This window comes from Muntiacus reevesi, chromosome 17 (genome assembly GCF_963930625.1).
Source record: "Muntiacus reevesi chromosome 17, mMunRee1.1, whole genome shotgun sequence".
Classification (NCBI taxonomy): Eukaryota; Metazoa; Chordata; class Mammalia; order Artiodactyla; family Cervidae; genus Muntiacus; species Muntiacus reevesi.
Window position 1 is genome coordinate 1,805,089 of NC_089265.1, and position 20,742 is coordinate 1,825,830.

General features: G+C 48.8%; 1 protein-coding gene across 3 annotated transcripts in view; it reads right to left on the bottom strand.

Moving 5' to 3' along the window:
• Nucleotides 1–14,172, bottom strand: part of MFAP3L (microfibril associated protein 3 like) — a 53,206-nt gene extending 39,034 nt beyond the window's left edge. For all 3 annotated transcript variants that reach the window (XR_010659523.1, XR_010659522.1, XM_065908214.1), the window contains exon 1: nucleotides 13,992–14,172. The gene's annotated coding sequence lies outside the window, so the exon portion shown is untranslated. The remainder of the gene's footprint in view (nucleotides 1–13,991) is intronic.
• Between the last annotated feature and the right edge of the window lie 6,570 nt (nucleotides 14,173–20,742).

Here is a 20,742-nt window from a genome sequence, read left to right on the forward strand (position 1 = left end):
TGTGACCCCATGGACTGTAACCCACCAGAATTCTCTGTCCATGGGATTCTCCAGGCAAGAATACTGGAGTGGGTTGCCATTCCCTTCTTCATGGGATCTTCACCTAATGACTACTGTCAGGCAAGATAAAAACAGGTCTATTGCATGTATCTGTTCACAAAACAAGAATGTTATGTCTGGAAAACCCCAGGGCATCTCTTCTCAAAGTTTTTTTTCTTTCTTTTTTTTTTTTTTTGGTGGGGTTTTCTGTTTGTTTTGGTTTTTTAACACAAGGTAAGACAGAGAGGCCAAAGAAGGCAACAGACTGCCTGGAGACACACAGTTCAGTGGCTTCAAACCAGAATAAAACGTCATGCCCATCTCAGATCTGGTATTGTACTAAAACCTCTGGGCTCCATAAAGGCAGTTTTTCATTGTTCTGGCAGCTGAGACAGACACCGAGGGCTGTTCTAATCACAAGAGTATCTTTCAGAAGAGTTTATTGATGTTTTGGCCTGTATTTTACATCTTTGAATTCTCATTTCAAATGAACAGTCTAAAACAGTTTGGGGCCCAATTAAAGAAAATCCTTACTTGATCAGAGAGATACTTCCTCAGAAATCTGACATTCCAGGGAATAAACCAAACCTGGGGACTGAATACAAAGCGGATGCAACCCCTGGTGAGGGGGTACCTTTGTGCTGCCAAACACGTTCCTGAAGCACGGGAGGAGGCAGAGAGGAGCTGAGGACGCTGCGTCAGCATTTTTCTCTCACGTCTGACACCGTGACGATCAGATCATGTATCAGACTTAAAGCTGGTACAGAAGCACCTTGAGCTGTTTCTCACTTTCTCTTCCTGTCTCTATCACTAGGTATTTTTCCAGATTCTCCTTTCACTTATTAAAAAAAAAAAACCTGAAACTAAATTATGTCCTTTCAAAACATTCTCCCTATTCTTTGGAGTGTGTATATAGGGAGATTCGGTCAAATATCAGTTTGATACCTTGGTGGGAAGATCCCTGGAGTAGGAAATGGCAACCCACTCCAATAGTCTTGCCTGGAGAATCCCACTGAGAAAGGAGTCTGGCGGGCAACAGTCCAAGGGGTTGCACAGAGTCAGACACGACTGAGCACGAACACATGCTGCAAAAGGGAGATTCAAATTTTTATTCTAGAGAAATTAATTTTCTCTTACTGGCTAATCTACAGCATAGCTTCAGCTGACCTTCCATCCTTCCTCCTTTAATTTCACTGCAAGTCCATTTCCAAGACACTCAGGATGTATTTGGTAAATAAGCCTCTCCATGCAAAGTGAGACCAGGCAGGAGCTGGGGCGTATCTGGGAGCCTAGACGTTTCCACAGGCCAGGACTGCCTTCCTGCCTGGAACAGCAGCCAGAGGTGCCCACATTCTGGAGTGATGCGTGAAGGATGGGTTGATCCTGAGTGCCTGCCCACGAGGCCGGTGCTCTGCCTGGGTAGAGGGGTAGCCTCCTCCCCCGAGACTGCATAAACCAGAGACCAATATTCTTAACCTGCTTCCTAAACATGATGTTCAGGCCTGAAGCGATTCTGTGTTTAGATTTTCTCAGATTCTGGCACACACAGTAAAAACTTAAGGTCCCTTTCTCAACCCAATCTGCCTGTACATGGACGACCTCCCACCGGCCAAGGGTGACGCCCCGTGTGGACTGGGTGGGGGAGGGGGGTTCCGCCACTGACTGGGGTGCATGGCTGGTCATTTCTTCTCCAAATCCACCATCCTGTGACCACAACAAGCAGGGGTGTGGCTGTGCTGTGGAAGGAAGGAGCTGGGAGGTGTCAGTCTGCAGACCAAGGTCCTCCTGCAGGAAATGAAATGGGACAGAACACCAGATCGCCAGCTGCTTCTGAGCTCTTCCTTTAGATAGACTGCCTTACGGGCTTCCCAAATGGCTCAGTGGTAAAGAATCCGCCTGCAATGCAGGAGACGCGGGTTCGATCCCTGGGTTGGGAAGATCCCTGGAATAGAAAATGGCAACCCACTCCAGTATTCTTGCCTGGGAAATCCCATGGACAGAGGAGCCTGGTGGGCTACAGTCCATGGGGTAGGGTCACAAAGGGTCATACACAAGTATATACACACACACACATGCTCACACACACACCTTACTGGGCATCCTCGTGGACCCTGCTTTCCTCCAAATTCCACCCATTTCTTAAGAATTCTAGGTAACTGTGTCCATTCTTTACCACAAATCTAAGTTTAAAACATAAACCACGGTTTCCCTAGAGCTCAGCCTTCAACATATCCTTGCGGGAGAGGCAGTCCACTGCCCACGAGTCCCTGGGCACAGAGGCCAGGACGTGGGCAGGGCCAAGGACTCAGGCCTGAGAGGTGAGTGAGGTTGATGGGACTCTGGTACATACCTATGATTGTAGAAATGGCATTTATATTTCACAGAGTTGAAACCACCCCTCACTCCTGGTCTCCCTGGTGTCTGATTAGTGCCATTGAGAGTCACCGAACAGGGACTGGATCACCTGGGGATTCTTTCTTCATCAGAATAAAATCTCATCTATTTGAGAAAATATGCTCATAACTGCAGAGAGCAGTTAAAAAGCTTTTGTTCTCCTTTACCAGCCCCACTGTCACAAGCAGAGTCGCATGAGTGTTCTTAGCAGGCTCTCTCTAAGAGCCAGACCTTAACAAGGACAGAAAAGATTCTGTAACTCCAGCTCTACTAGACTCAATTCTTGTTAACAGCATGAAAACAACACCCCTTATGCTCGTCCGGCAGTTACGATTTACAATACAGAGCCTCGGATATTACCTCTCGGAGCCTTGCCGCGGCCCTGTGACACGGGGAAGGACCGTGTAGATCTGTCTACACTGACAGTGAAAGAGGCAAAGGCCAAGCTGCCCACCCGCACAGGGGAGACCCCGCAGGACCGTGTGACCCTGGCCGGATGTCACGGCCAGGGCAAACTGGCTAAACGCCACTAACAACCAAACTGCCGTAACTGCCATTTTCAAATGGTAATTTTTAAATATTTTGATATTATTTTTTAAGTTATTGTTTTAAAGTTTTGTATATAGAGCAATAACTCTCAAAATGTGGTTGAACCAGAATAACCTTCTAGCTGAGTTCAATGCATATATCTTAAGGTCAATCTTCTCTAAAGTTTAAGTGTGTTTCAGTGTGACACTATAGAAAATTATCTTCACAAAAACACCAGAAGAAAGTTGAAAACATGGCTTTAGTGTTTTCCATCGCAGCAAACTGGAGAATTCTTACAGAAATGGGAATACCAGACCACCTTACCTATCTACTGAGAAACCTGTAGGCAGTCAAGAAGCAACAGTTAGAATCAGACATGGAACAACGGACTGGTTCCAAATTGGGAAAGGAGTATGTGAAGGCCATATGTTGTCACCCTGCTTATTTAACTTATATGCAGAGTACATCATGTGAAATGTCGGGCTTGATGAGGCACAACATGGAATCAAGACTGCCCAAGAAATATCAATAGCCTCAGATATGCAGATGACACCACCCTTATGGCAAAAAGCAAAGAGGAACTAAAGAACCTCTCCATGAAGGTGAAAGAGGGGAGTGAAAAAGCTGGCTTAAAATTTAACATTCAAAAAACTAAGATCATGGCATCTAGTCCCATCACTTCATGGCAAATAGATGGGGGAAAAAATGGAAGCAGTGACAGACTACTTTCTTGGGCTCCAAAATCACTGCAGATGGCAATTGCAGCCAAGAAGTTAAAATATGTTTGTTCCTTGGAAGAAAAGCTATAATCAATCTATATAGCATATTAAAAAGCATGGAGAAGGAAATGACAACCCACTCCAGTATTCTAGCCTGGAGAATCCCATGGACAGTGGGCTGCACTCCATGGGGTCACAAAGAGTGGACATGACTGAGAGACTGAGCACACAAAATGACATGATCTGTTGTGCACCCATTACTTACATGTATTTACATTTCCCTTTTGCCCCAAATGTCGTTTGTAGATGTTTTATTCTTAGAGTAAGGATCCACTCAAGGATTGTTTACGATAGTTATAATATCTTTCTAGTCTTTTTAAAATCTGAAACAGCTCTTAGTTTTGCTTCTTGTCTATATTTTATGAAATTGACATTTTTTACGTTTCCAAAAAAAAAAAATTGGAGAAGTTCCCATCATCTGGATTTTTTTTCAGGTTGCTTAATCATGATTACATTTAGGATAAATATTTCTGGCATTTAAACAATGTAGGTGATGCTTTTGCCCCACTTTGTATAATTGATCCATGGATGTACAATTCTAGACTGTGATTATTTTCTCTCAACACTTTGAGGACTTTGTTCTGCTCACCTAGTGTTTTATTTTTACTGTCAGGAAGGCTGCTTTTTCAGAATCTGTCATTCCCTTCTCTCTGACTGCTCTTATGATCTTCTGTTTTCTTTTGTTCAGGTTTTTTTTTTTTCTTTTTTCACAATGGTATTTCTAACTGTGGACAATTTTTATTTATTCTGCTTGAGAGTCTTCGTACTTTCCAAACATTTTTTATCTTTTGGCTATTCTCAAAACTTCTCAGTCATCGTTTCCTAAAACATTCTCTTTCTGACATGCTAATTTTATGCATTCTATTCCAACTTTCACATTTCTTAACTTCCTTATAGTTTCCATTTCCTTGTCACACTGCCCCATATCTAAGGAATTCTTCATACATGTCTTCCAGCTCACTAATTCTCTCTGCATATATTTCTAAACTATTGTTTAACTCACCTACTGCGACTGTCATTTCAAGCATTATTTTCTGGGAAATCCATAATACTCTTCTATTTTCCTGACCCAGGGATCGAACCTGCCTGCCAGGAGACTTTAGAGATGCAGTAAGATGCAAGTAAGAAAATACCTAGCACTGAAGATTAAAAACGAACCTGCAACGAGAGTGGGGTCATGAGATGGTGCTGAGGTTGCCATAAGGCCTTCTGCCATTACAGTAAACATAGATCTTTGGTTTATAGACTTCAGTGGGGGATGGGAAACTATGTCTTGGACACACAGTGTAGATGGACTCAAAAATGGAATTTTAGTAAATAATGGTTTCAAACAAAATTACCTTGATGGGAAAAGACCTTCTGTTTGGTTAAAAAAAAAAAAGAGTTCCCATGAGCATTTCTAACAGCCACCCTGAATTCACATGGATGTGGTGTTGAAATTTGCATTATTAGGTAGTAAATTAATAGAACCTTGAAAAAAAAAATAAATAAATAAAAATAAAAAGCAGAGACATTACTTTGCCAACAAAGGTTCATCTAGTCAAAGCTATGGTTTTTCCAGTAGTCATGTATGGATGTGAGAGTTGGACCACAAAGCAAGCTGAGCACCGAGGAGCTGAGGCTTTCGAACTGTGGTGATGGAGAAGACTCTTGAGAGTCCCTTGGACTGCAAGGATATCAAACCGGTCAATCCTAAAGGAAATTAGTCCTGAATATTCTTTGGAAGGACTGATGCTGAAGCTGGAGCTCCAATACTTTGGCTACCTGATGTGAAGGGTCGACTCATTGGAAAAGACCCCAATGCTGGAAAAGATTGAGGGCAGGAGGAGAAGGGGATGAGAGAGGATGAGATGGTTGGATGGCATCACCAACTCAATGGACATGAGTGTGAGCAAGCTCTGGGAGTTGGTGAAGGACAGGGAGGCCTGGTGTTGCAGAGTGAGACACAATTGAGCAACTGAACAGCAACAGCGCACTCTCTGAAGGAAGCTTTGCTTTTCTCCAGGCTCGAACGGGAGAAGGCCCTGCTGGGCTACACACACTCTCCAGGTGTTCTCGATGATTTCTCAGCTGGGCAGTCAGACTCCTTTCAGTGATAAAAACAATCAGGACTCAGTCATCTCAATTAACTGGAACTCAAAGTATTTAAGAAGCCCACTATTATCAGTTTAGTTCATATTGCTCTGGGGCTTAAGAAATTTCTTAAGACCAGATCTTTACACTCAAGGCGCTTATATTCTTGGTTATACCTGTATACAGAGCAATACATAATTAAGCACTAACCTGAGTAAATACTGCAGAAATTCAGAGGAAGGCCAGCTGGAAAGGTCCCAGAATGTTCACTGGAGTTGGCCAGGACTTGAAGGGCAAGAAAAGGAGACAGGACAGTTTTCCAGGAGGAGTAATGGCTTGGTTTAGCCAGTAGGGCGTGGCCCACCATTAAAAACAAAAATCTTCCTTACAGTACATTTTAGCAGGACTCATGCAGCAAGAGTCAAGTCACTGGAAAAGACTCTGATACTGGGAAAGACTGAGGGCAGGAGGAGAAGCAGACACAGAGAATGAGATGGTTGGATGGCATCACCAACTCAACTGGCATGAGTTTGAGCACATTCCCCAAGATAGTGAAGGACAGGGATCCTGGCAAGCTGCAGTCCATGGGGTCACAAAGAGTCGGACACCACTCAGCGACTGAACAGCACCAACAACAGGCAATGCATCTGCTGTGCGCGCTCATCGTGAGACGCCAGCTTATCAGGGCACTCCTTCAGGCCAGGGCTTCTTAGGAGCAATGATAAAGAGGATTTCAGGACAGAGATCCATTACCTCAGTGGAGGAAGAGGAGACAGCCAGAACCCAGAGAAAGGAAGAGATGGACCCGCTATAAAGGCAGAAGGGTCAAGCCTACCAGAGGTCCTGGGGTCAGACGTGCAGGGGGAAAAGTCCAGCCCCCAGGAAAGCAAACGATTACTAATATTCAAGCATTTTCTGGAAATTAATTTCAAGTTTCTCAAAAGCATTTAAAAATGGATTTCAAAAGCCAGGTTATCTTTGGGACATCTAATGGAGCTAGACTTACTCAGAGACCAAGTCATCTAGGACTGTCCAAACCCCGGAGGACAAAAACCTTCCTTCCATCCAGTCCAGGAACAGAAATCTACAGGATGAAACTAACAACAGCATCTGACAAGCGAGCAAGCTCCACAGCTGCTGAAGTTTAAGCCATTCCACGGCCATCCTGGGGTGTGCAGGCCGAGTGAAGACCTGGGTGAAGTTTGGAGGCAAACCCTATGGCAGTCTTCACTCCAATGCCTTCTCCTGCCGAGGGCCAGAGAAAGTGGGTGTCTTTACTTTTAAGAAAACACAGGGGCTGTACACCTAACTACCTGTTTAGAGTGGACAAAGGAGTCAGCGGGCCAAGTTGGGATGGTCCCCACTGCCACAAATGTCACAGAGCTCTCCGCACATTCAGGAAAGTTGGGGGAAGGTGCTAATCAAAGTGGAGAAACACTTAAATCAGGCACAGCCCTGGATAGAGCAGCCTTGCGGGCAGAAGGCAGAAGAGGCATCACAACTCCTGTGTGAAGCAGATGTGTTTCTGGAACTCTCTTACTTTTTCGATGATCCAACGGATGTTGGCAATTTGACCTATGGTTCCTCTGCCTTTTCTAAGTCCAGTTTGAACATCTGGAAGTTAACTGTTCATGTACTGTTGAAGCCTGGCTTGGATAATTTTGAGCATTACTTTGCTAGCGTGTGAGATGAATGCAATTGTGCAGGAGTTTGAGCATTCTTTGTCATTTCCTTTCTTTGGGATTGGAATGCAAACTAACCAAGATGGATAATCACCAGAGAATTAATCCCTTCTTTCTTTCTCCCTTGCCTGGCTTAGGAAGTCTGTGCCCTGAAACAGTGCTGTGCTGACTACAGCCCTGGGGCTCGCCTGGTGGCCCAGATGGTAAAGAATCTGCCTGCACTGCAGGTGACCAGGGTTCCATCCCTGGGTGTGAAGATCCCCTGAGGAAGGGAATGGCAACCCGCTTCAGTATTCTTGCCTGGAGATTCCCAGGGACAGAGGAGCCTGGCAGGCCCCAGTTCATGGAGTTGTGAAGAGTGGGACACGACTGAGCGACTCGCACTAAGTAACCTGGGCTTTCCTGCTCTGCTGCCATCAGCTTTAGCTCCCTCTGGCTAAACCAGTCTCTGGCCCACAGCCCCTCACACCCCTGACAGATGCGCCTCTGCCCTCCTTGCCCCTGCGGCTGTCACATGCAGCGCTGAGCCTGGTTTCAGTACTCACTCTTGACTAGCATTGCCCTGAGGATCCCGTCCTGCTTGTCTGCCTGCAATCCACACTTCGAGGGGCTGCTGAAGTGGGCTGACTCTGAGAGATCTGATTCAGACGTCCTCCAGGTCTCATCCTGCCACCAGTATAAAACAAGTCCACGGCAGGACACACGGGATCCTCCATTCAGACTCCTGTCTGCCAGAGCTTTCTCAGCACCCCTGTACTCTAGACCTGCTGCCTTCCAGTCTCACACACCTGGAAACCCCTACTCAGCCCTCAAGTCTTGGTCCAAAGCCAACCAGGACTCCCCAGACAGCCCCAGACACTGCTCTACTCACTGAGCTTCACCTAGAACCTCACACTTTCACTGTAATCATCTTTGCGCACAGCTGTCCTTCCCCTAGATTATAAGCTCTCAAGTTATCAATATGTACTGAAATGAATCAGTGAATGGATGAGAGAAGTTTATATGAAGGCAGAGATTTGGGGACATTGGTGTGTGGGTGACTGGTACGGTCATGGTGAAAAACAGATCGCCCAGAAGGAACACAATGGAACTCATGATGAGAGGAGTAAGGTTAGAAACCAGGAAAGGAAAGATAAACCCTTAGAGAACGAGAAGCCTGTACCCCAGAGCCTAAGGGAGAGGAGCTTCAAGACAGAGCAGCTTACACTGAGTTTGTCCTGAACAGTGTAAAATAATAGTTATTGCATCTTTATACTCAGTTAAGGAAGTCTAGGTATAAACCTTACAAAGTTATGCAGATGGAAGCTAAACTACAGATTCACAGCCACGTTTTCATTAAGTCAAGTTTTGATCACGTCTCAGTGTTGCTCCTAGGATTGGATTTTGTCAGTGCAGGGCTTCCTTTGCCATGCTGTTGGAAAGATCTGTTCTCCCTTACTAATTTTTCTACATGTAGTTCAATTTTGACTTGGAGCTACTCTCACACTAAGGTAGAAGATTTCTTCAGATTTGGTTTTCCAGACACACAGAGATGTCAATTTACCCCAACTACAGGTTTTTATAGGACCGATATTAAGCCCTTGTACGTGAAAGAGACTGTACATAAGAGAGGCTGGAAAGGATGACTGGATTTCTTACATTTAAATCCGTAAGTTAGGGTGCCTGGTATGATAGCTGTCACTTGCCCCCCAGCAGATACGGTGCCTACAGCAAACACGACTGATGGGCGCAGCAGTTTCTCAGTTGAGTCCCTACGAGCCCATGACCTGGCAGACAGCTCCCACCCACTGGTCAGAGCTGGCCCAGGTGACCTGGCATCGCCTCAAGGTAGCACGTTCAACCTGACTTGCCCACAGACTTGCCCCGTGTCCCCGTCTGCTGTGCTCCGTGTGTGTTCAGCAGAGCAGCTGTCTGTTAAGAGGACAGTGACAGGAAGCTCAGTCTGGCGCTCTGTGACGAACTAGAGGGGTGGCCTGGGGAGGGGAGGGAGGCTCAAGAGGGAGTGGATGTATTAATATGTATCATTATGACTGATTTGCATTGTTGTAAGCAGAAACACAACACTGTAAAAATTAAATAACAAATAAAATAAGGTACAAGGATATACTGTAAAATATGGGAACACAATCAATATTTTATAATCACTACAGATGGAGTACAACCTTTAAAAAAGTGTGAATCACTGTATTGGACACCTGTAATTTATATAACAGTGTACAACCATACTTTAATAAAAAAAAGTACTAAAGAAAAAGGACAATGAACAGAAACAAAATAGTCAAAATGTGACCACGCCACTGCTTTACTGTCTCCATTCTTCCTGTACTAATGAACTATGAATGCAAGTTTTCCTAAGCTCTTTTTTAAAATTAATTGTTTGGCTGCACTGGGTCTTAGCTGCAGCCCATGGCATCTTCCATCTTCCTTGCTGCACTCGGGATCTTTAGCTGGAGCATGTGAACTCTCAGCTGTGACACGTGGGATCTAGATCCCTGGACAAGAGATTGAAGCCAAGGCCCTCCCACACTGACAGCAAGGAGTCTCAGTTACTGGACTACCAGTGAAGTCCCGACTTAAACTGTTAACTTCACACATGCATACTAAGGTCATTTCAGATTAAAGAGGAGAACTGAGATATACGACACGCTGGTTCCAACCTGCCACAGACCACCTCAGGTTACACACCCTTTGTCGAACTGCCCTGTGAATCCTGGGGTTTAGGCAGATAAAACAGCAGCAGTTTGTCTATCACGTGCTCCTGTTTAATAAAAGTCCTTAGGTGATGTCCCATTATTTATCAAAAATAGGATGAAATCCAAACTCCTCTGCCCCAGCCCCTGATCCCATCACACCAGACCTTTCCTTGTGTATGGTCAGATGACCTTTCTCAGGCTCCCTCCTAAGGCACCAAGTCACAAATTTAGTGACTTAGAACACACCTCTGTTATCTTTTGATTCTGCAGGTGAAAAGTTCCCCGTGGGTCAGGATGGGCTAAGCAAGGAATTGGCAGGAGGGTGGGGGAGGTTCATCCGCGTCCTCACCTTCACCAGCTGCCACAGGCTGTCCCGCCCCCGCCTCCCTCCCCATTTCCTGGCCCTTCCATCTTCAAGGGCAGCAATGGCCAGCGAGTCTTCCTCACATGCATCTGACACTGACTGGGCTTCCCTGGTGGCTCAGCGGTAAAGAATCTGCCTGAAATACAGGAGATGTAGGAGACTCAGGTTCGATCCCTGGGTTGGGAAGATGCCCTGGAGAAGGGAATGGCAACCCACTCCAGTATTTTTGCCTGGGAAATCCCATGGACAGAGGAGCCTGGAGGGCTATAGCCCATGGGGTCGCAAAGAGTCGGACGTGACTGAGCACACATGCATACACACTCTGCTTCTCTCTTCCACTAGTAAGCACGCTTGTGATGACATGGGGCACACTGGATAACCCAGAACAATCTCTCCATCTCCAGATCCTCCATCTAATCCACCTGCAAAGTCTGGAAGTGCACATCTTGGGCAGGGAGGGAGGGCATTAGCCTAACTACCATCATGGTGGTCCGTCTGTCTGGAGAGCCTACTTCCAGCCAGAAGACGCCTATCCAACTCCTCAGGCATTCCTATCATTGTCTCTATTATCATGAGGCCCCTTCCCCTCCCAACCCAAAGGCCTCCTTCCTGCACATTTTCGGTTCCTGGTACAGATGCCTCTTGGGCAGCACTTACCTTGTTATTTGTGCTCAAGCCTGTCTGTCTGACTAGACTGTGAATCACCATGTCTTACTCATTTCTACAGCTTTAGGGGCTTGGCTATAAAGATGGAGGGGAGGAAAAATAAATGTGATGTTTTAATGAGTAAAGACCTCAGGCAGAGGCAAGACCTATAAACACACAGGGCTTCTGTGCTGAGTATAACTTAGAAACTAGTTCTGACAGCTCTTCACTGGTCCTTATCACATGATCAACCAAGCCCTTTAATCCGTTAACCATTCCAGGGAGGTTTTTCAGCAAACTCAAAAATCAACCATTTGCATCTAAGGCTATTTCTAACTTTATAATTTTATTTATTTATTTATTGGCTGTGGTGGGTCTTCATTGCTGCACAAGCTTTTCTCTAGTTGCAGCAAACAGGCGTCTCTTTGCAGAAGTTTCTCGTGTTGCAAAGCACGGGCTCTAGGGCACATGGGCTTCAGCAGCTATGGAGCACAGGCTCAGCTGCTGCACAGCACGTGTGATTCTCCCAGATCAGGGATCGAACTCATGTCTCCCGCATTGGCAAGCAGATTCTTTGCCAGTGAGCTGCCAGGGAAGCCCTTTTCTAACTTTTCTGTGATTTGCCATAGATCACAAAGTGCTGTCAAGTGTCCTCCTGGGCTTGGCTAGAAAAGGGCGAGCCACACAACAAATGCTTGGTTAGATGTTGCATTGGGGAATTATTATCTGCACTATTTCTGCCCCAGGAGAAGGAAATGGCAACCAACTCCAGTATTCTTGCCTGAAAAATCCCATGGACAGAGGAGGAGCATGGTGAACTTCAGTCCTCAGGGTCACAGAGTCGGACACAAGTGAGTGACTGGGCACATGCACTATTTCTGAATTCTAAGAAATGACCAAATCTGACTACTGTGTTGTGTGTTAAAAGCAACCTCACCACAATAACTATTTGGTATTAGGATGCAGCCTGAGAAAACAAGTCCCACCATAACAGATAAGCTTTACATGTATGTAGTATACAGAGGAGGTTTTGAACTGGATGCACTGCTACAGAAAGGGGAAGCACATTTTCTCAATATTTGACTTGGCTCTTTCTCAAACTTCCAAAAGTTTCTATAAATACATTAAGAAAAATGTTTAGGAGCAATGAATACCACCAACCAAGCTTTTTGAGTAAAATGAAGAATTGCAGGTCTAATTTGCAGAAAGAGTCAGCATGGTGCTGTTCTTGTTGTCTGGACACTTGCAACCTGTTTTCCCATTCCATGCCATGAAGCAATTCGATGTCAACTTGCTATGGAGTCAAACACTCTTGTTAATAAATCTCAGTCACCTACAGGCAGGACACACAGCCCACATGGGGAAATGGTTTGGAGCATCTGGAATGAGAGCTGGCACCACCTCACACACGAACAAACATTAAAAGCTATCCACAACACAACGAAAAGCAAATGCGCCTCAAAAGTCTATTAGAATCTATAAAGAGCACAGAGCAGATGTTTTGTAACACACTTAATAAATAAAACAACTGTATCCACTAAGGGGTGCTTCTGGACACCAGCTTAAGAATTAGAACTTCAGTTAGAGGCAGAACTATTTCTCACTGGAACAAGGATTGTTTTCCTTGCTTCAGAAATCCAGTAATCATAAGGGTGGTAATGGTGCCAAATGTTTCAAGAACCAGCAAAAACTGTGGTGGGATCTACAAATTGCATTTGTCACGAAAGTTACAAGCCCAGTAGAACTACATTGTTCTAACTTACTCCTTTCTGAAAACATTCTTTTTCCATCTTCCATTTCATCCTGAACAATTTTACTATGTTCAGCATAGTAGCAACTGAGAAAAAATATGTTTCATTTAGAAACAAAAGTGAGAAAACTTTATATATATATATAAAAAAAAAAACCACTGCGCTTCTGCCACACGGTATTTCCAAGTTCTTATACATCTAAAATACCGCTCAATAAAGATGGCTACAGTAACCCAACTTCTCTGTAACAAGTATGCTGAAAAACAATGACAATTCAACCATAACAGATTCTTTTCTACACTGTGAGCAGATAATGCACCTACAAACATTTTTTTTTCCTTTTTGCTAGTTTTCTTTATAAGTCTTGCAAGCTCAAGCTTTTTTTTTTTTTTTTTGGACGGGAAGGTGGGTTAATGGTCGGGCTTAAAATAAACCGGGTTTGCAATTACTCTGTTTTTTTAAGCCGATGAAGCACGTTTTCCCATTCCACGCCATGAAGCAATTCGATGTCAACTTGCTATGGAGTCAAATGCGACAAACTCCGGGAGCTCCAGCGGAGGCGGCGGCTTGCTGCGCGCACAGCTCCCCGCTCTCCTGCGGCACCAGGACGCGCCGCCAGCACTCGTGGCCTGCGGGGCCCCAGGACAGTGCACACCCCCATCCCGGTCACCAAGGTCCGGTGACCCGGGCGGCCCGGAATCGGGGAAGGCCCCGCCGTGGCTTGACGTCCCCTTTCCTCCGAGACCTGCCGGCTCCTCGGCTGCGCGCGGTGCACACCGTGCTCCTCGCCGTGGGAGGGCTACGACACGAGCCTGGGACGCAGTGTCCCCAAACCGCTGCTCTCGGATCCTGCAGCATCTTGCGACCCTGGAGCCCACTGCGGGGGCCCGGGCGCCTCCCAGAGCGCAGCCCCGGCCGCGGGCTCCTCCAGCCCCAGCGCCCCAAAGTTGCGCGGCCGCGACCGGGGCGACTCGGTCACCATGCGGTGCAGGACTCCCCACCGCCGGCGCCCCGCCCGCCGGCGCCCAGCTAACCCGGCTAACCTGACGCCGCCTCGCCACTCCGGCGGCCGCCGCGCGCTCCTCGCCATGGCCAGCCCGAGAGCCGAGCAGCGCCGACGCCCGCAGCCTCTCGGCGGCTGTCCCTGCCCCCGCGCCCGCTGAGGTGCGGGCTGCGGAGCCTCCCGGAGCCCGGCCTCCCGGAGCAGACCAGAGCGGAGCCGAACGGCCGGGCGGAGCATGCCCAGTGCGCTCGCCGCGGCGCGGCCGGGTCTTCGCTGCAGCGCGGAGGGGCGGGGCGAGTGGAGGGGCTGGGGGTGGTGGGCCGGCCCGCGGGGGAGGGCCCAGGGCCGCGAGGCGGGACCCAGCTCCTCGGTCCAAGCGGCCCTGCGGCGGTACCCCGCGCCCGCTGTCTCCGGCCAGCGCCTGCTCCGTGCGGCCTCGGCAGTCCCGGGGGAGTCCCGGGCTCCTGCTCTCAAGGCTGGGGACCCGCGCTGGACCCGCGACGCTGCACCGCTCCCGCACCTACCCTTGCAGGGACCCCGTGCGGCCGCGAGGAGCCGCAGGAACGGGACGTCAACGGGAGGCTTCTGAGCCGGCTTCTAGACCTCCTTCTAGACTACTTGTAGTTTCTAAGTTTTCTATAGTGACCACTGCGGGGCTTTTTCAGTGAGAAAGACAGGTTTTCCAAGGCGCCTGCAGAAGTTGAGCGGCCCGGCCTCGCTCGGCAAGTGAGCCTCTTTGCAGACCCGCGGGACCGCGCGGTGCGGGGGCCGGGACCCGGCTCCTTCTAGGGCCGCCCCCACGCGGCGGCCACGCCCAGCCACGCCCACACCGGTTCCCGGGTCCCGCCCCCCGGGCTGCGGCGAAGACCCGGCGCGGCGGACTGCTCGCGGCGCCGCGGGAGCGGACGTTCGCCGGGCTGGAGCCCCGCGAGGGCCGACTGGCCCTGTTCGGCTCTCCACGCGCCGCTCTCTCCTCGTCCCCTGTGGGCTTCGCGGGCGAGCGCCCCGACCCCCGCCGCCGGCCGGGCCGCAGAAGCGGGTCAGCACCCGACTGAGCATGCTCGCCCGCTCGCCGCCGCGTCTGGACGCAGCCGGGCCTCCGGGTCCGGCGGCGCAGGTGCGCGGTCCGGGCGCAGGTGCGCCGGAAGCAGCCGTGCGGGGAGTGGAGGTGGTCTGGCTCACGAGCGAGTGAACCTAGAAACCCTGTTTCAACATTAGTTTCATGACCTCAGGAACTTTCAGCTGGTTTTTTCTTTCAGGAAGCCTGAACCCTTCATTCCTGCCTCCAGGGTAGGAAGCATCTTTGACAACCGCACGAGGACACGACATTGTCACCTGGTTTTTCAAACATAAGGCCTTGTCCTCACTCTTAGGTCATTCTGCAATACGATAGTCCTCTTTGTCTTCAGGCAGGTCTTCTCTGAGACCCCACACTCTGCAGGGCCCTGCAGGACTGCGCTCGGCCACCTTGGATGAACTTGAGGTGGGCGTGGGAACTTCTTAGGTCATGGTCACCGAGTAGAGGACGGAAATGGAGAGCTTCCAGCGAGGAGAGTCTGCAGGCTGGAGAGGCGTCAACTAAAGACCCCAGAGAGATGCCTTCAGGTCAGTGGGCTGAGGCCTGTTTCCCGTCTGGGGTGCGGTGCGGGGAACGGGGAGCACTAGCCCACCAGGTTTTGCGCTATGGTGGGGTACTCTACCTGGGGCGGCATCACTTTCCTCTCGTCCGGTTCCAGCGAAGCGCCAGCGTGCTGGGGACACCACCTGTCGTGGAAGATCACGCAGGCAAAGAACTTCCTGGGACGCTTACTCTGGTACTTCCTCAGAGTCCTACCTTGTGCTGGGGTCCCCGCCTCTCTCCCCCGTCATTGTCCCTGCCTTCTGAGCCCTGCTCTTGAGCTTGCCCAGGCCCCTTGGCTGTCGTCAGCGCAGAGAGTCTAGCCTGGGAGAGGATGGGTGAGAACTTGCACCCGGCCTGTCCCCAGAGGAACTGGTGAGCTGTGGTTGCCCCTCACCCACCTGTCCTAGCTCGGTGACCGGTACCCTACTTCTCAGCTGTACACCCTCATGGATGTTGTCCCAGAGTCACTCATCCACTTCCCCCGTTGTCCAGCTAGTTGCTGCCCCACCCACCTACCGGTAGACAGTCGCTGGGGGCAACCCCACCACTTGCCCCACCTTCTTCAGTCGCCTGATCTTCACCATCAACCACAGAGTAACCACGTTCCAGAAGGATGCTCCCTTAGTGATCTCTTCAATACATCCTGTCTCCACACAGTCTTCTTTCTAAGCAAATTGTATTTCAATATGTCTGCTAAGAATTCTTACATGGATTCCCAGTGCCTTCAGGATAAAGTCCGAGTTTAAGCATGAACTGGCCCCCAGCTCCCTCTCTGAATTAGCATGTCCCCCATCCCCGTGACTTGCCAAGCAAAGGCACACCTCTGTGTTCCTGTAGCTTTCCTGTGCCTCCTTTCGCCTTGCTCACACCTTTGCAGACTTACATCTTCAACACCCAGCACAGGTTGGATGTTCTCTGACTTTCCCAGGGCTTCCTTGTGGGCACCTCGCCTGTTCCATATGCTTTGTCTCCATCTAACACACCTGACCTTGATTTATTTTCCTTCATCTCCACTGAACCGAGGCAGCATGACTGCACAAGCTCTCTGTCCTCATTAAGACTATGCTTAATAAGTGAATGATAGATTTATGCACCCATATAATATTTCAATTTCATTAATTTAAAAAATTCTTTTCAAGATTTCATATTGTGTTTAGTTGCATTGAGCAGCTTCAGCTGCATGCAACAAATTCTGGTGAATTCTCTTTTCATTTTTATTCTGTTACAAATATTTTCTAATTTTCCTTGTTACAGCTTTTTGGTCTTGTATGTGCTCAGTAGTGTCTGACTGTTTATGGCACCATGGACTGTGGCCCACCAGGCTCCTCTGTTCATGGGATTTCCTAGGGAAGAATACTGGAGTGGGTTGCTATTTCCTCCTCCAGGGGATCGTCCCAACCCAGGGATCGAAACGGCATCTCCTGCATCTTCTGCATTGGCAGGCAGACTATCACTGTGACACCTGGGAAGCCAATGGCTTTTTAAATAGACCCAGCATTTAAAATGGACATTTAATTTCCAAATACATGGGGTTTTTAAATATCTTTGATATTTCTCATTTAAATGCTTCTCTGTAATCAGTCTCTGTGTTTTTTCAGTCTTCTATTTTTATTGAGGCTTTTGATGATTAAGTCAAAGATCTCTGTCACATTTCACTTGAAAACATGTGAGTTATTTTCAAGTATCTTTTGACATTGATTTCTAACATAACTCCACATTGATAGAACAGACTCTGTATGATTTCAATACCTTTAGCCCATGAAATTTTTGCACCTGATTTTACGTCCCTGGATATGTTACAGTATATCCTAGTTTACAGTCTATGAGAACTTGAATAGAATTTGTATTCTACTGCTGTGTGAAAATTGTATAAATCTTAATTATATTGAATTGGTTCATGGTACTTTTCAGGTCTACTGTATCCTTCTATTCTATATTTTCAATCTGTTAATTTTTGAGATTTTTATATTCAAACTCAAACTAAAAGTCTTAATTTATCTACTTAAAAATAATCGTAATATATAGTGGAATTATATGTAACTTTGTTCTGTATTTTCTTAGCCTCCTGGAAATGTGTTGTCATACTTTCATAATTTGAAAAAATGACAGTAAAAAAAAATAATGCTGCAAAAAAATATCCTTTCTGAGAATTGTAAGGAAAAATATTAGAACAAAGTTACATCATATGCAATTTGCTGAACGGCTGTTCTCCTCCAAGTGATGTAAGGGAGACCTCAGATCTGACCTTTGGCCCAGTGGATTTTCTTTGACTTCAGAGGTGTGTTTGCTGACCCGATCTCTGGTCCTTGTTTATCAGCCTGCGGCTGCACAGAGTTCCGCGTGATATTGCTAATTAATCCACAAACTCCTTTGTCCTCTCTCCTCGTTTCCTTCTACAGCGTAGTCATAACCTTCTAATTACAGGTTACTCTTAGAATAGATTGTGTTTGTTTTTTTTCTGTTGAGAGTGTGGCACCAGGGAGGGCAGATTAACTGTTTAGAAGGAACATACTTTTTGCATCTCTTCTGGATCTCCTTGTTTGCCTGGCAGGACCAGTGCTTGGAGCTGACTGTGGCGGGACTGGCCACCTGCTTCAGATTAGCTAGGGCTGGTTAACACGCCCAGACCTCCTGGGCAGAGTAGACCCGAGGCTGGCAAGTTTAACAAGCCGTCCAGGTGATACCTGGATTCATTTGAGAAACACAGTTGTATGTCATATAGATAAAAGAAAAACACTGACTAGTCCAGAACTTCAAGTTGCCCCTGTCGTGGTTTTCTCAGATGGAGAGCTGCATGTGGGCGGGAAGCACATCAGGTCAGCTGTCTCAGGAGTGTTACCCGTGTGTGTGCCTGTTGACCAGCCAGTGCCTGTGTTGGGGAGTCCCGGGGTCCTCACCAGCTGCTTGCTCCTCTGTGTCTTTACCTGGTGGCTGTCAGGCCACGTGTGCATCCCTGGCACTCATGTCCTCAGGGCAGCCCCCTTGAAGGGGGTTAGGGGGCTGTGGATGCTCTGACCTGACCCCTTCCCGGAAGTCTGGGAGGTGCAGCGTGACTCTCATTAGGCAGTGTCCTTGTTCCTGGGAGCCTGAACAGGCGTGGGGCGGGTGGGGGAAGCCTGAGTCAGCGTTAGGAAGCATTCCCTTCCTTGTTCTGGATGCAGACGGAGCACTGATGCTGGTCCTCTGAGGGGTGTGTGCACGTGTGTGGTCGGACCAGTCAGCCGGACACTGGCAGGGCAAAGGGCTGCCTGCAGCTCGGCGGGACTGGTGACCCAGCTGGGGGTCACACCCTCTCCGACTGCCCTCTGAGGCCATGACCTCTGAGGCTGGTCACCTTCCAGCTGAGCCTGCTGCCTCCCGGGCATTCTGGATTGTGACTTGGATTAGGGACGTGGTTTATGGGCAGGAGAGGGATGAATCCAGGACTGAGCTCCATGTGCAGGGCCTTCCCCAGAGGAGAGGTGGGGGTGCCGGCAGGTCGGGGGAAGGCACCTGTCTGCAGAGAGCCTCCCTGAAAGGGGTTGGGGGAGGGGGTGGGGGCTTTCTAAAACCAGACTTCAGAGTTGTGTTTCCCGTGGGTTCTGAGAAAGTGATCTCTTGTGTGTAGCCTTTGTTCTGGTCTTTGAGTTTACAGCCTTCTCTGGAAGGAGGAAGGGCAGACATCCCCTTCCCCACCATGGGTCAAAGTTGAGTGACCCGTGTAATGAAACTGACAACCATGTCGCTGATCGGCAAGTGAGAAGCAGAGACATGCCCCAGGAACTCCAGTCGGGAGACTCTGCGCCCGCATCGAGTGCCACTCTGCCCTGGACTTTGCCCAGAGGGGCGCCTGCAGACCTGGGTGGGGGGACCGTGGACCCTGCACCAGAGAACTCCAGGGGAAGCGAGAGAGTCAAGGTGTGGTTTCTGTGCTGGTGATCCCACGCTCCACTCATTTTTCAGCAATTATGTGCTAGAACTAAGAAGGAAGGAGTTTCCCAGGTGGTGCTAGCGGTGAAGAACTCCCCTGCCCTTGCAGGAGACATAAGAGACACCAATTAGATCCCTGACTTGGGAAGATCCCCTGGAGGAGGGAATGGCAACCCACTCCAGTATTCTTGCCTGGAGAATCCCACAGACAGAGGAGCCTGGTGGGCTCCAGTCCATGGGATCTCAGAGAGTCGGACGCGACTGAAGTGACTTAGCATGCACACAAGGAGGAAGGAAAGGAAATTCTGTCCTTTGTTTATCTTGTGGGTGCACATGATAAAAAGGGGACCCTGTGACTCCAGCTGGGACAAAGCCTGAGGGGAGCCCCAAGGCGCAGCCGAACCTGGTGGGCAGAGGCCAAGGTGGATGACAGGGGAGTCGGAGTCTGGTGAGGAGGCGCAAAGGGAAATTTCAGAGGCAAGAGGGGAGAATGGGATGCTGGCCCTGCAAAAGGTGAAAAGAGCTGGTCTTATAGGAGAACTGAAGGACTGGGAGGCTCAGAGGCCCTGCTTTACATGGGTCCTGGCTTCCTCTTGGGCCTTCCCCTCTGCCAGGTTAGGGTCCAGGGAGCTGGCAGTTCAGGCCTTGCCCCGGGGCGGCGAGGGGGCATGGTGGGGGCTGGGGGGGTCAGCTTCTGCAGTGGGCAGCATGGGGGCATCGGACAGCTACACAGGGATTATCACCACAGTGATGGGATGGGGCTGAACTTACTTCTGATGCTGATACCACTGTGTCTTGAGCCCTGTCAAGGAAATGAAGTTTCCTGATAGATTGAAACTCCTCCCCCATCACAGGAGACACACCCAAGTGCGCCAGGCTTCCCTCTGATCCCTGCCCCGTCTCCCTGACAAGTGCTGTGTCTACCATTGCTACAGGAACGGTTGTGGGGTGTGTTCTCCACGGTGGGCAAGTGTGCTCGTGAATCGTTCTTCACTGCTTCCAGCCACGCAGGGGTTGATCCAGCCGACCCATCCGACCCAGTGCAGAGGAGTCTCCTCCTGGCTGGACCACACCCGAGTTTCAGGCAGACACACACACTGCAGCTTCTCTTCAGCAGGCGTTTCAATCTCATCACATATAGGTTCTGGCATGTAAGCTAGGCCAACAAATTTTGCTGAATAACGTGTTGGAGTTGGTGTTAGAGCTGCGTGTTGGAGTGTCTTGGAGGCAGGCGTGTGTAAATACAAACTCTGCCATTCAG